Source organism: Alligator mississippiensis, chromosome 6 (assembly GCF_030867095.1).
Source record: "Alligator mississippiensis isolate rAllMis1 chromosome 6, rAllMis1, whole genome shotgun sequence".
Classification (NCBI taxonomy): Eukaryota; Metazoa; Chordata; order Crocodylia; family Alligatoridae; genus Alligator; species Alligator mississippiensis.
The window spans coordinates 39,498,486-39,513,074 of record NC_081829.1 but is presented as its reverse complement, the minus strand read 5'-3'; the positions used below and the strand labels follow the sequence as shown (position 1 = coordinate 39,513,074).

The 14,589-nt window shown below is 40.0% G+C and overlaps 1 long non-coding RNA gene across 2 annotated transcripts in view; it reads left to right on the top strand.

Annotated features, from left to right (window-relative positions):
• The window catches only part of LOC106738346 (uncharacterized), a 96,598-nt gene extending 84,378 nt beyond the window's left edge, over nt 1-12,220 (top strand). For both annotated transcript variants that reach the window (XR_002093428.2, XR_002093429.2), the window contains one exon: nt 11,134-12,220. This is a non-coding gene — a long non-coding RNA (uncharacterized LOC106738346). The remainder of the gene's footprint in view (nt 1-11,133) is intronic.
• The last annotated feature ends 2,369 nt before the right edge of the window (nt 12,221-14,589 follow it).

Here is a 14,589-nt window from a genome sequence, read left to right as displayed (position 1 = left end):
TTGGGGCGTAGTATTAGGGGTTGGTAGGAGCCACGCATAGCCCATAAGGCTAGGGTGTCTGGGGAGCACCCATCATCCCGGGAGACCCCAGGGGGTCCCGGAATATACGGAGACAGAGGTCCCTGCTAACCATGCCCAGGGAGTCATAGGCAGCCTCCCAACTTTATACTAAACAGCAAAGACATGGCGGGCAAGAATTGAGGAAGCCTTGGGCCGACTTGGCACGGTAAAGGGGGCCACAAGGAGATCACGGCCCTCCTGTAGGACCCTGCTGCCACAATTTGCTATCAAATATTACAAGTTTAAAAGTGCTAGTTTCCAGGGAGCCAAGTATTGTGTTTCTGTATTTCAAGATCTGAAAAGGTCAGTTCCCTTTGGCTTCGAAAAAAAGAAAAAGAAAAAAAGAAGCTTGCAGATGCTTTAATTGCTTTAATGAAGTCTTGTTTTTTTGAATTCTGAGAATACTGGCATTTGTTGGAAAGTGTCAAGAAGACAGTAACAAAATCCAGGCTTTAGAACACTGTCAAATATTTTAGTGCTTCCCATCCATTTTATTTATATCCCAATTATGCACTATTAATTGGGCAGTTGTAACAGGTGGTCGACAGACTGCATTGGGCTCTAGAGCCCCAGTACCGGCTCAGTGGTAGTAGCGGCTGTACATGCACCTCCACGCGACTGCATGCAGACAGAGTCTGGGGTTATGCTGCCCCAGGTTGCTTCCCTGACATCTACCTGGAGCCGCACACGTAGCTGTTGCCACCACAGAGCCCAGTGCAGCTGCTTGCAGTCTGCCCAGAACCCAGGTTAGCTGTAGTGCGCTGATCAAAATGGCATCATGTGTCATGGGTTGCTCATCCCTGGCCTAGGATCTTGCAGTTTAATTAGGGCTTGAAACTGCTCTAATTTAGCTCCAAATAACAAATGACCTCATTAGAAATATTCTTTGCCACATCTGCCTGACCTCCTACAACCTTACCAAAGTGCTTCAACTCCAACAATCCTTGATGGAAATCTTATCAATAGGAAATTCACAGAAGAAAATTCACAATATGGCAATTATGAATTCTTCTTATCATTTTTTCTATATTACTTATATTTCAAATTGATTCAAATGTTACCATCTTGTAAAAGCAAGTCTCAAGTTTAGCCCCTTTATACTTTCTGTGCATTTTTTGCCAACTTGCATTAATAGCTCCAAGACTCTACCTACTTCTTCCCTCACTTTATGACCCAATGTATGGACAGAAAGTAAGAAACTTGTAGGGCATGCTTTCCCTAGTATGCTATTTGCAACTTGGGAATGTGACTAGCCCAATCAGAAGATTATATGGGGTTGACTTATATCTCCTTACTCCTGTTATACAGACAAAGTAACTCACAATTAAGCATGTATATAAGAAAACAAATAATATGCTGTTATATAGTATGCCCCGCACCAGCAAAGCACCAACATCCCACCCAAAATCTATGTTAATAATGAAACTCTGGACAGTGTAGACCACTTCTGCTACCTCGGCTCAACTCTTACCAGTTCATTTAACTTTGACAGAGAACCTGGCACAAGAGTTGACAAAGCCTCTGTCACCTTTGACAAACTTACCTCACGTGCCTGGAACAAAAAAGTTGTAAGTTGAACACAAAGGTGTCTGTCTACAAGGTTTTTGTCCTCAGTACCCTCCTTTACGGCTGTGAAAACTGGGTTACGTACTCCAAGCAGGAGCAGAGATTGAACAGCTTCCATCTCTGTTGTCTCAGAAAAATCCTTGGAGTCACTTAGGAACAACAGATCACCAACAAGATCCTTGAGAAGACTGGCCTACAGTCTATGTAGACTATGCTGGATGTTTGCAGGCTTCAGTGGCTGGGACGTGTGGAGCACTTACCTCAAAATCATCTGCCAAAGGCTATTCTCTATGGCCACCTCAAGAACCACCTGTGATACAGAGGAAGGCCAAAGCTCTGATACAATGACAAGGTCAAGCAAGGTCTCAAGAAATTCAGCATTCCCACTGATAACTGGGAGAACTCTGCCAACAGCAGCTCAGTCTGGACAAGCCAGGTCAAATCTAATGTAGTCACTGTGGAGAGCCTCAGAGAGGCCAGGCTGAGGCCCACAGGTGAGGCAGGAAGCAGAGTGCTTCAACTTTCATCTTATGTGTGGACCTGTAGCTACTGTGGGAAGGCTTGCGGCTCACTTATTGGGCTCCTCCCACATCACTGCCAATCACCACTGACTGACTGACTTAATCATGTTTCTTTTTATCTGTCAAGATGTTGGATGGCCATTCAAGCCATTCTATATATATAATAGCATATCATATACATACTCTCCTCTTGTTTGCAAAATACACAATTCTTAATAATGGAACAGAAGTCTACCAGTTGAAAGTTTTACCTAGTAGAGTCAATTTTACCCAGTTGTTTAATTTGTGTCACCATTTAAATCAAAGTATGTATAACACTTGTGAACTCCCGCCCCAAGAGAGAAAAAAACTAACAACAAACAAACCAAAAAACCCAACCTAAAAAGAACAGAGAGAAACATAAATACATACAAATCAATAACATTTGTGATATTATGGCTTTTTAATCAAAATTCTGTAGTTGTGTTGAAGTCTCACAGTTGCTCCTGTAATACTAAAACTCAAACATTTAGTACATTCTTTTTTATTGAAATCAGTCTATTAAAAATGATTGCATTTGAAGCTTGAAAAGCCTAACTAGGAACATAGGTGGCATCAGTGGTGCATTCAGTCTCATAAGCCATTTAATTTATTTATCAGGAGCCAAGTCATTTGATTTCTGCAATACAAATTTCACACTATGTGAGAAAAGCAGCATTATAATTCAAATTGTTTTAGAGGAATGCAAAGATTATAAAAACTCACATATAGAAGCTTATAGATGATCAGCATTTACTTTGGGATCTATGTTATTTCTTCTACAAGTTTGTTTGCCCTTTCTAATTTTTTTTTCTACAGCATATGTTGGCTCCATGTGAAAACAAATTTTAAATGCAAACCTCAAGCACCATAATCTGAATGTTAATATTTAACATAAAGGCTCCGGGATTCTAGAGAACAAAGACAACTGATACCCGATTGGAGTTTAATAATTGAACTGTATTTCAATATAGAACAGGAAACCTGCTGAATAGGAAAACTTTCCTGTGCCCATGTTCTGGAATCACTGGGACTCTTTATGGATTAATGTGTTAATCAGTGTTTGTTTCAGAATCTGCTCCTTAAAAGGCAAATCCAGGGGACAACAACATTGTTGTTGTTATGCAGCACTTGTATCAGACCACAATACTAATTCAGTAATAGAAATACTAAACAAACATTATTTGTTCTTTTAAAAATTGTACCCTTCACTATAATAATTCACAGTTTTGGTAGTCAATTAAAGTAATCTTCAAAAACCTGATTTTCAAAGTTGAGCTCCCAGAAAATTAGGCCTCTTTAAGGTATCTAAAAATAAAGACCTGAATATATAAGGACACAACATGACTGAATACTTCTGAAAATATTGGCTATGGCCAGTACAAATGTGATTATACTGGACCCTAGTCATTCAAAAACAATGGTTCTAAATCAACAAAACACCTATGATCAGTCAATTAGAGCCTTAAATGATGTAATAACAAAGTCTTTTATAAATCAATCTATGAGAATTTTACAAGAAAGCTTTTTTTCCCTACTATTTGTGTTGGGGATTTTATTTGAGGGATTTTTTGCCATCAAAGAAAGTAATTAGAGAACTCTTTTAAGACCTATGGGAACAGGGATAATAATCAGAGAGGGAGGGAGAAGAAAAGGAAAAGAAAATGCTTTTTTTAGAGTTTGTGTCTGACCTTCATGTGCTTTGCTGGCTGCATATGAACTGAATATTACATCAAAAGGTAGAGTACGGCATTCCCTGCAGCGTGGGACTTTTCAGTTCATGTATCATTTCCAGCTTGATGATGCAGTTTCCCAAATGGTATGAATCCTTAGTGGTTAAAGTGTGTATTTAGCTCTCATGCATACTGGGTTTATTGCTCACGTTATTGCCCTAGCCATTTAACTACTAAATCCCAGATTGCACTGGATCAGAAGCTAAACAAATTATGCTACTAAAAAATGTAGTACAGGAAGGGGAAAAGAAATGTAGTGTTTGATATTAGGTGAAATCTCTATCTACAAATATGGAACACCCATGAAAGCACAGACTTCAGTGCAACTGCGAGATGTTGCAATGCACCTTTCATGTCATATACATCTTACATCTACCACATGCTAAAACACTGTATCAGTTCCTTTAAATCTCACCATGAAGAATGAATTTGTGTACAGAAATTGCCCTTTTCTGCATTTAAAGTGCTTTATTGCTGTGACTTAACAGAAGTGCATGGCTTTACAGCAGTTTAAAAATAGGTACAACACTTTAAATTAACCCTTGTTAAATGAGGTATTAAATTAGAACTGCTGTATTTTACAGCAGTTTAGCAACCTACAGCACTTTAAATAATTTCTGTACACTGGTCAAATTTCTGACTAGTGGAAAAGCCCCAGGAGGCTGTGAAGCACCCCCGGCCTCATATCCTGGAAAGTGCAGGGAGGCTTAGAGCCCCTCCCTCCCCCCCCACCAAGCACTGTAATTTTATACTGCTATAGAAAGTGCTCTAAATTACAGTGCTATAAAATGTGTATGGAACACTTCTGTACACATGAAGCACTTCTGTACATACATATGGAGACATATAACATGCCTCCCAAGTTACCGATGTGATGTTATCCTGCATAGAATTAAATCAAAGGTGGTCTTAGGGGATGACCTTGTGAGGTATAGGTTTCCTGAATGAAAGGGTAGCTAGGCACCAAACCAGGTTGAAGCTTTCATGTTAATCCAGCCCAGATATTCAGTCTAGGAGTGGTTAGATTGTATGGTCCTACTCAGAGTAAAGTGCAGGAATGCAGATTATCACTGAAAGGGTGTGCTTCATGGGAGCAAAAGAGATCTAAAGTACAATGTACATCATACCATTGATAGATTTGTCAACATCTCAGTTTTGTGCAGGCAGTATCCTTTCCTTTTGATAGCTGTCACACAGCAAAAAAGATGTCAGGCATATGGCAGGATTTTTGTGTAGATTGATCTAAATACATATGTCTGAACTTTTGGACAATCCACTGTACATATGTGCTTGCAAGAATAGGGAAGCATAGTCATTTCAATTTCAAATTTTCTTCAAAAGAAACACTTCAATGACAAAAGGGCACAAAACTGAAAACGCAAAACCTGATAAAGAGGAACATTAGGCTCAACAGGTCCTTCACAGTCATGGAGGGTCAAGCTCAAAGGGCATTTTTACATGTGGTCTGGGATGCAGCTCTAGGCACTTTAATTAGTGAGCCACTCTAATTAAAAGTGCCTGCTCATCACGTGTATCCCCACACTGAAAAAATAGTGGTGGGGTGCTTTGAACTAAAGCTTATTGAACATGTTTTATTTCAAAGTGCCCAATCACCATTTTTTCGGTGGGGGTGCACAGGGATGCTGATACATGTGATGTGGAAGGCTGCCAGAGCATGTCAACTTCCATGCTCCAGTAGACTCGATTAATGAGATTTCCAGCACATCGGAGCAGACTCCTCACATGCCTGCAGGAGCCCATAATGAATTTTGCTAATGTGCTCATGAGCACTCCTGAGCTTGAAAACAGGGATATTGATCATTGAACCATCTGAATAGGTTGGGTATAGAAGCCTTTCTGAACCCATGTATGAATGAATATTACCTTTTAAGAAGACTTGAAAAGAAAAAAAATGACCCTTAATTATTCTCCTCTTCACATGTAATTAAAATTTATATAGAGCAATCCCAACAGAAGGAACTGTTGTTGTTATTATTATTATTATTATGCTGATGCAGAAAATTAACAAATGTTATTAAAACAAACACCCTTTTTTAAATTAACTTTTCTTCCAGTTCCATGGAGGTTCATTATAATATTCAGTACATATAGTATTCCACAACTCTACAAAACCAAGGTGTGGCAGAGCACTTCCAGGACTGAGTCAAGCAGGCAGCAGGTGATAGATTGCGGCAGCCATTTTAAAATGCTGGCTGCCTGTATAAGTATAGCAGTTTCCTGCTGGAAGACAGGCAGAATTAACCATCCAGGAAGTAGGGGCAAGAGCTGATGGGGATGGCTAGGAGGCTCTTGGTCCTGTGCATAACCTAAAACTGCACCCTGCCAGGGATGGGTGGCCTGGTGGGGCTTCTGGTGGCACAAGAGTCGCCAGGAAGTGCCAGGCCAGTTACCACCATGGTGAAAGGCAAGTTGGGGCACCTTAACCCCTAGACCCCAAAACACTGTGGGTACAAGGAGGCCAAGCATGGCTAGAGTGACCTGAGCCCAAAGAGGGTGTAAGACTCGGGTGGGGCCAGGCATGGCTGCAGCCACTAGGGCTGTGCAAAATTTTGTCGCCAGTTTTGTTTTGACCCATTTCGAGGTCAAAACAGAAAAATCAGAATGGAACAGATATAGTTGAAACAACCCCAAAACAAAATGAGGCAAGTCAAAACGTTTCGCTGCTTCAAAGCTGTTTTGACATTTTGCCCATAGGCTATAATGGGGAAGGACAAAACACCCTATAACTTTGTCATTTCTAGCCTGATTTGGATTAAACTTGCTGGAATGGTAGCCCCTTCTGAGAGCATGAAGACTGCCATGTTTAAAGGAGATATATATAGGAGGTTTGGGGAAACTGCATCCCAAAATCTTGAAAGCAACACTCATGTCACAATGTCACATGTATGTGTTAAGCCACAGTGAAATCAAAACTTCAGGCATGCTAGCTGCTGCTGAGCCAACAAAGCTTGCCAAGTTTCAAGGAGTTAGGTACAGGGGCTTGGGGAAAACTGTACCCCAAATTTGTGAAAGCAAAACTCATGTCATGTGTATGTGTTAAGCCACAGCAGGGTCAAAACTGCAAGTGTGCTAGCACCTGCTCAGGCCACAAAGCTTGCCATGTTTCAAAGAGATACGTGCAGGGGTTTTCTGTTTTGACCTCAGGCTATGGACAAGCAAAACTTGTGTCATGGGTGACACTGTGTGTAAGGTGCAACACGGTGAAAGCTGAAGGCCTGATATCCCTTGCTGAGGTCATGAAGCCTACCAGATGTAAAGGAGATAGGTTGGGGGGCTTCTGGGTTGTAGGGCCCTGCACCTCTAGCTGCTGACAGGCAAAACTTGTGTCATGGTTGCTTGTGCAACTGTGTCTGTCTTGGGACATGGGGCAGGAGTGTGGGGGAGGAAACTACTGCAAGCCTGGCTGCTAGGCCCTGCTATGGCCACAAAGCCTGCCAGCTGTTAAGGAGATAGGGGCAGGGGGGTTCTGGTGCCCTGCACCCATAGCTGCTGACAGGCAAAACTTGTGACATGGGTGCTTGTGCAACTGACTGTCTCTGTCTTGGGGAAGAAGCAGTTCCTGGCTCTGTATTGCTTCTTTCATCTCCTTAGTCTGTAGCTTTGTAGGTGTTAATCCTTGCTCATTAACTAGCTACTGTGTATTAAGCTGGTCCCTCAGTGAATCATGATTGATTGCATAACACAGTAGGAAACTAGCACAAGCACAAGAGGCTTTGTGGGCTCATCAGGGGCTAGCATGAATACAGTTTTGACCCCACTGTGACTTAACACATACACATGACATGAGTTTTGCTTTCAATACTTTGGTGTGCAGTTTCCCTTAACCCCCTGTACCTATCTCCTTGAAGCTTGGCAGGCTTCATGCCCTGAGAAGGGGCTACCATTCCTGCAAGTTTAATCCAAATCAAGCCAGAAATGAAAAAAAGTTATAGGCTGTTTTGTCCTTCCCCATTATATCCTATGGGCGAAACATCAAAACAGTTTTGCCATTTTGACTCTGTTTATTTGGAAGAAAATGGAACAGCTGTTTCAAATTGAAACAAAATTTGAAATGAAAAGCTGTTTCATTGAAATGTTGAAACACTGGTTGAAATGGAATGCTGCCATTTTGCACAGCCCTAGCGGCCATCTGATCCTCCACAGGGGAGGTAAACCCTGGAGCCCCGAAGGAGGAGGTAAATGTGTAACCCTAGAGAAGGGGAAGTATTGAGGGCTCAGAAGAGGGTTGAGTAGGGATGAGGGTCAGCCTGAAGGGCATCCCAAAGGGGTGTGCTGAGTAGGGCTGTGGGACAGCCTGAAGGGCAGCACATAGGTCAACCCCTGGGTGAAGGAGTTAGTTGTGAGGATGATAAGAGGACCCCAGGGAGGGACATGGTGCATAGGCCCTAGAGAGGGCATAGTAGGAACCCCAGGTGTGGGCCAGAGAGAGGCCAAGGGAGCAGTTTGGGCCCGAGAGGCTGAGGGAGTAGTTTAGACCAGAGGCTGAGAAAGCAGGGGCTCAGCCAGAGAGTGAGGGGCAAGTCCTGATCCTGGTAAGTCCTCCACCATTACAAGGCTGTGTGTGGGTCAAAAGTAAGACCTGTAGAAAGCACAGTGACCTGCTGCTCTGGGGGGGAATTAGAGTCCCCATGAAGCCCTGGAGCACCAGTTGTGGTGTGGGGTGTGAGTATCTTATGGATGCCATCTGTGAGGCATAGGTTGTGATGTAGGGAAGGTTCAGAGCCACAGATAGCTCCCCTGGCATCAGGTTATGTAATGGGCAGTCTCCTGCATTTACCACCCATTTATGGGAACAGCAAAGTCATGGCAGGCAAGACTGGGTGGACTGCCCTATGGACAGGTGGGTTGGCTGGCATGAGACCTGGCCTCAAGAGCTGCCCCCTTGTCACACAAAGATAGAAGAATGAGCTGATACAAAGGAGGTAATTTTCACATCATTATGGAAGAATTCTATTATGAATTCACCAATTAGATAAGTACTTTGGGCAATGAGCCAGTAAACCAGCTCTGCCCTAACCAACTCCTCTTCTTCAGTGGGACTCCACCTGAATTAGTCAAATGGAATATGGCCTTAAATTTGTTCCTTAGTAGAAATGTTCCAGTGCCTTGAACAGTATAAGTTGGGCATGTAGCTACTTGAAATTTTACTTTTGAATCCAAAACAATTTAAGTGGTCCTAGAACATTTGGAAAGTTCTCCCTATGGATAAAGTAACTCATAAAGAGAAAAGTCTTCCAAACATTCTTACTGGTATTTGGACACTATTCACAAAATATACTCAAAGTTATGGCTTTGCAAAGAAGCCAGATACTCTGAACAGGTTCTCACTGGAATAGTTATAATAATGAACACATAAAAATCACTGTGCTAGGTTGGTTAATGTATCTATATTGCAAATGTGTATAGCCATTTCAAGAAACTGCTAATTACAGACATAACATTAAGTCCATTCAGAAGATGGAAAGTAAAGGTTTAAATTGTTTTTACGCAAGATAATTACTATACTTTTAAAATATTGTTATTTACATATTATCAGTCTTTCACTGACTGTTAGGCAAATGATACAAAGCTATTTGCTGGCTTCTCATACTTTTACTCATATGGTCTAGGTATTCACAATATATGGATTAAAATGAAGAACCAACTAGAGTTAAAGACATTTTACAAGTTTAAAACTAGTGAGTGGTCAGAATATGATTACAGAGGACAGGACACCAGTAAATAAGGTTGGGTACCAGGGGAAGAATAGCTTTAAACCACATAATTGAAGTTTGAAGTGCAGTACACAAGAGGATGGAAATGAAGTTTCACAGGTCACTTTTATTTTGGGATATCCAAACTTTTGAATACTTAGCTTTGTACCCTTAATCTCATTCTTTTAATGTGGTAGGGTGTGTGTTTGTGTGTGTATCACAAACTGAAAAATAGATTTCTATCCCATTCAATTATTTGGGTTGGAATTTTGAGATCCATAGCATATACCTTGAAGTAGTCGGGCTACTTTGTAACAGGAGTAAATTGTCATCCTCCATACTGAATAGCATTATGGAGAATGAGAGGTACACTTTAGTAGTGGATTTCAGACTCAACATTTGCTGAAAGCAGAGGAATGGCAGGACTCAGGAATTCTGAATTCCATTCCAGGTTCTGAAGGAGAGTCATTTTCATAATCATAACCCATTTCCTTCTAGCCCTAATTCTTCCCATCTCTTGGTTTCTCATCTTATACCCTTCAACTTTACAGAGAACCACTCCCAGTCTATCTTCTAGAGTTCATGGCTACCTATACATATGTTTGGGGGTGGGGACATTTTAATTAGAGCAGTTTCTGGACAGCTGCTCTAATTAAAACAGCTCAGTGTCACATGTATTAAGCCCCTGAATGGTTCAAAATAGTTGTGGAATGCTCATTCAATGAGGTTTAGATAAAGCACCCCCATGGCCATTTTGAAATGCGTGGGGGCTTAATATACATGATAGTGAAGTAAAGATGGATCATTCTAATTGGACACATTCTAATTAGAGCATGAACAGCACCCCAAATTTCTAGACTAATCTTCTAGTCCAGTGGTCCCAGTAATATTAATAATATTTTTTTTAACAAATGGGCCACTGATGTGTCCTGTTATAACTGTTCCTGGGTGTATAAGAACATGTGTATTTCATAGACATTAGGGCTGGAAAGGACCTCGTGAGATCATTGGGTCCAGCCCCAAATTTCAAAACTTCAAATGGTTTTGTTGGACTTTATTATAAAGGCCTTGGTTGTGGCCAGAAAGAACTGACTATTTGTTTGCTGGTTTTTTCTAATACATTAAATATTCTAGTACGCCATGGGAGCTTTAGTTCTGGAATGTCTTCCCTGTATTCATGAAACTCTTGATTAGACAAAGAAATGTCAAGGAAATAAGCCATAATTGTTAAATCAACGTAATTCTGCTTCATCTTTTGCCAGAATGTATATTGGATAGGTGGTGTTTTAAATAAAAAAATATGTTTGGTTTTATAAATCCCTTGTGCTACTAATTTTTTTTTACAGAGCTAATTAATGGCTACATAATCTGCAAAGCAATTGTTCTTAATTTCCTTAATTTACAGAACAGAAGTTCAGATAGCACACACTGGAATGTTAAATGGTCTATTTAATCAGAATGCCCCCAAACTTAAAGCATTTTAAGTCATTCAGTAAAGATTTTTTGTTCTTTGTTTTTTAGACTTGTTCCTGACACTTCTGTGAGTTTATTACCAGTGGAAATGAGTGCTCAAATTACAGAAACAGCCTCTGAGTTCTTCCCTGTTAGCCACAGGAAGGTTCGGTATGGACATCAGCATAGTTCAGCTTTTGTGTAAGCAAGACTTCAAAGAATGTGGATAGCTCTCACTGACCCATTGGAAGATTTTGTCCACTGCTGAAACTGCTACTTGTATCAGTGGGTTTCGTTATATCACATGTGTCCTTACTCACTCACTGCCACATCCAGGATCATTCACTTGCCTACTCCCAGTCTTCATGTGCCAAATCCCAGAAATGATGACTTACAGCGGTCAGGAGTATGGGACAATAAGCATGCCTAAAACAGAGCCTAATAGAGAGGTCCTGAGCTCATGCCCAGCACCACTTAGCTGGTTAGAATACATGAGTTTTCAGAGATGAGAGGTGCAATGCAGGAGGGAAAAGGCTGGATGTATTTCACACAAGTGTTCCTGGGTGCAGCATAAGGCAGTGTAGGCCTACCCATAAGGACATGCATTGATTTCACCCCTGTTGAAGAACTTTTATTTGCATTGCTAACTTAAAAGTAAAAGGTAAATTTAATTGTGCATTGTTTACACATTTAACAACACAGCTTTCCAGTTCCAAAAGTTTCTTTGAAGCAAATTGTTTGGGGATTACATTTTACTTTGTTGCAAAGATGTAACTGAACATCACTATAGCTAAATAATCTCTCTGTGTATATTCTGGATTGACTCTTCTATGTGCCTGGGCCCAGCATTGCTTGACAAATTGGAGTTAAATCCTAAAGACAGGTGGTTTTAGGTATAAATAGGGGTCTAATATGATAGGCTTTTTTGTCTTTGTTTTGTAACCTCATATTCAGGAACTGGGTTTAATAAAGTGCAAACTGGCTAGAAGAAATCACTAGGTTGTCCTGATGTCAGACTTGTCCCCTGAGACAGGGCACCGGGTCTCATATATTTAAGTGTTTAGTAGTGGAACCCTAACATTAGCATAGTTTGCTGCATTCTGTTATGTGCAATATTTGAATTTCTGCCTTTAGTCATAATAAATGTCAATGCAAATACTGCCTCTTCAAGATTCTTTTACCCAGGGACCCCTTTATGCTGAATCTGTAGGGATTAGTTCGTGATACTTGTATATTTGCAGGAAGACTGTTTGATGAAGCCTGTTGATTATCTGATATCACAGCACATGCATAAGGAATGGTAGTTTGCCGACAGTGTTTCTTAAAGTGCCGTCTGCAAATTTCTGCAATTGCCATGTGTTTAGGACAATAAATAAAACAAGAGATTTGGATTTTCCAAGCTGCTTATAAAGGTGGTGTTGACAAGTTTCTCCCAGCAGTGAATGTAGACAAGAGGATGCCATTCAGGTCAGCTGCCTGCTGTACAATGTCTTCAAGGGGATGACATAAACATTTTATGTAATCTGTATATAAAATTAGGCAAAGTGCATTACAGTCTGCAGAGCTACTGTGAGTTGTAATGAGGGCATTCCAAATGGGTAAGATAGAACCAGTAGGCATTACTGGGCCTATGACATTTTTCCTGGGGCTCTATCAGGCTCTGCTGAATCTTTGGCTTCTTTATGTTTTTGGAAATAATGTCAAGCATATGATAGTCAATGGTTGCTAAAGCTGCCCCAGAGCTGACCTTTAAGTGCAGATAGCAGGCTTTGTTTTGTACAGAGCCAAATGTGGATATTCTTTTTGTAAGCAGGGCAAATCTTGTTTTAGTTCAACCAGTGTAAACCCAAAATTACTTCTGATCCCATACTTAAGGGTTACCATGTGCAGAGACTGATTACTGGACACTGACTGAAGAATAAGGGATAGTGCTGTGTATTGACAAGACCTAAGACTAAATATAAAGATCTATTTAAACTTCTAGTCTTTGGGTTTGTGAACTAGTTATTCTGACTATGGACTGGTAAAGAAATGTTTAACCCTAAACCTCTCTAAAGTATACAAGGCCTTGTTGTTATCAAAGTCCTTTGGTGGAAAACAGAAAAATGTTCAAAAGGGGAAACTAAGTCAATATATTGGGAAAGATAGGGTGTTTTGTGGGGGAGGGTTGCTTGGTTATACTTCCTTATTTTATTATTTTCTATGCTTTTTAAGTCATCTGTTCTTTTATTTTAAGATGCCCTACTGCCCTGACACATTTTTGGGGGAAGCATGGCATAGAAGTCTAATACATACATAAGTAAAATAATTCTATGATCAGTCTCTCACCAAAAGGTATAGTTTATTCTGCAAGCGGTGTCTTTTTTGGCATTAATATCATGTTTTGCCACAGATTTTCTTTGGGGACTTAGAAAAATCAATTGGCCTCTTAGTTCCTATCTATAAAACAGGATAGTAATACCTCCCTTACTTGTGTAATGTACAGATCCATATATTAAAAAATAGGAAGGTGCTCACATGTGATGCTAAGTGGGGCCTACATGGGGGTCAGATAGCTATGAATGCTCTACTGCTGTGGCTGGATTCTGGTAACTTCAGAAACACAGGCAATGAGACCTACTTAACAGCTCATAAAGTATACTACCCAATATATTAGAACCATGAATGAATAATTAACTTAAGGACTAGACTTACTGAGGACTTTTGATAGCTTGGCTCTAAACAAACTCAGTTTGAAAAATATGGGAAAGACTTAATTGTAAACTCAAAGAACTTACCCATCTTTCATGCTCAAATTGTTTCACCCCTACATCTCTGAATTTTTTATAATGCAATAGAGCAATTATTATAATTTCAAAAATATATTAAGATGCCAGAGCCAAAAGTGAACAAAACAAACAAGAGTCTGAGAAGAATATTTCTTTTACAGCAGTAATTTGTTCAGCATTTTATTAATATATTGAGAGCTTTTATTCTCAGCAGTATAAAAGTCTGCTTTTTGGAGGTCACACAATACTATATGAAAAATGCTAAGAGCAAATTCTAAAAGTAATAATAAATAAAGAACTTGTCATTTTACCCATAAGTATAGAGGTCTTTCTACTTTGTTATGCTCTGGTAATGGGCATAATGTTTTTATTTGCATAAAACCCAAATCACATTATACTGTAACTGCTGCTTCTTAAATTGTTGCAATAATCTTAGTCTCCTGAACTATCATGTGTGGGGCTGGGTTTGTTTTTTTAATTTCTACATAAACATTTGTTATGTTTTTATGAAGAAGTAATCTATTTGCATAATGTGTTTAGACTCAGAAATATATATATATATATATATATAATCCGAAGAAAAGCCATTTCCACATGTAAAATACCTCTGGAACAGTACGCTTCATAGGTAAAGTAAAGATAAAATATCACCAGAGAATCTGATACCATCTGAGTAATAAAATATGCTGGAAGTACCGGCAAGACCTACAGTGGAAATTGGATTACACCAATTTCTGAAAAATTTAAACTGCAATAG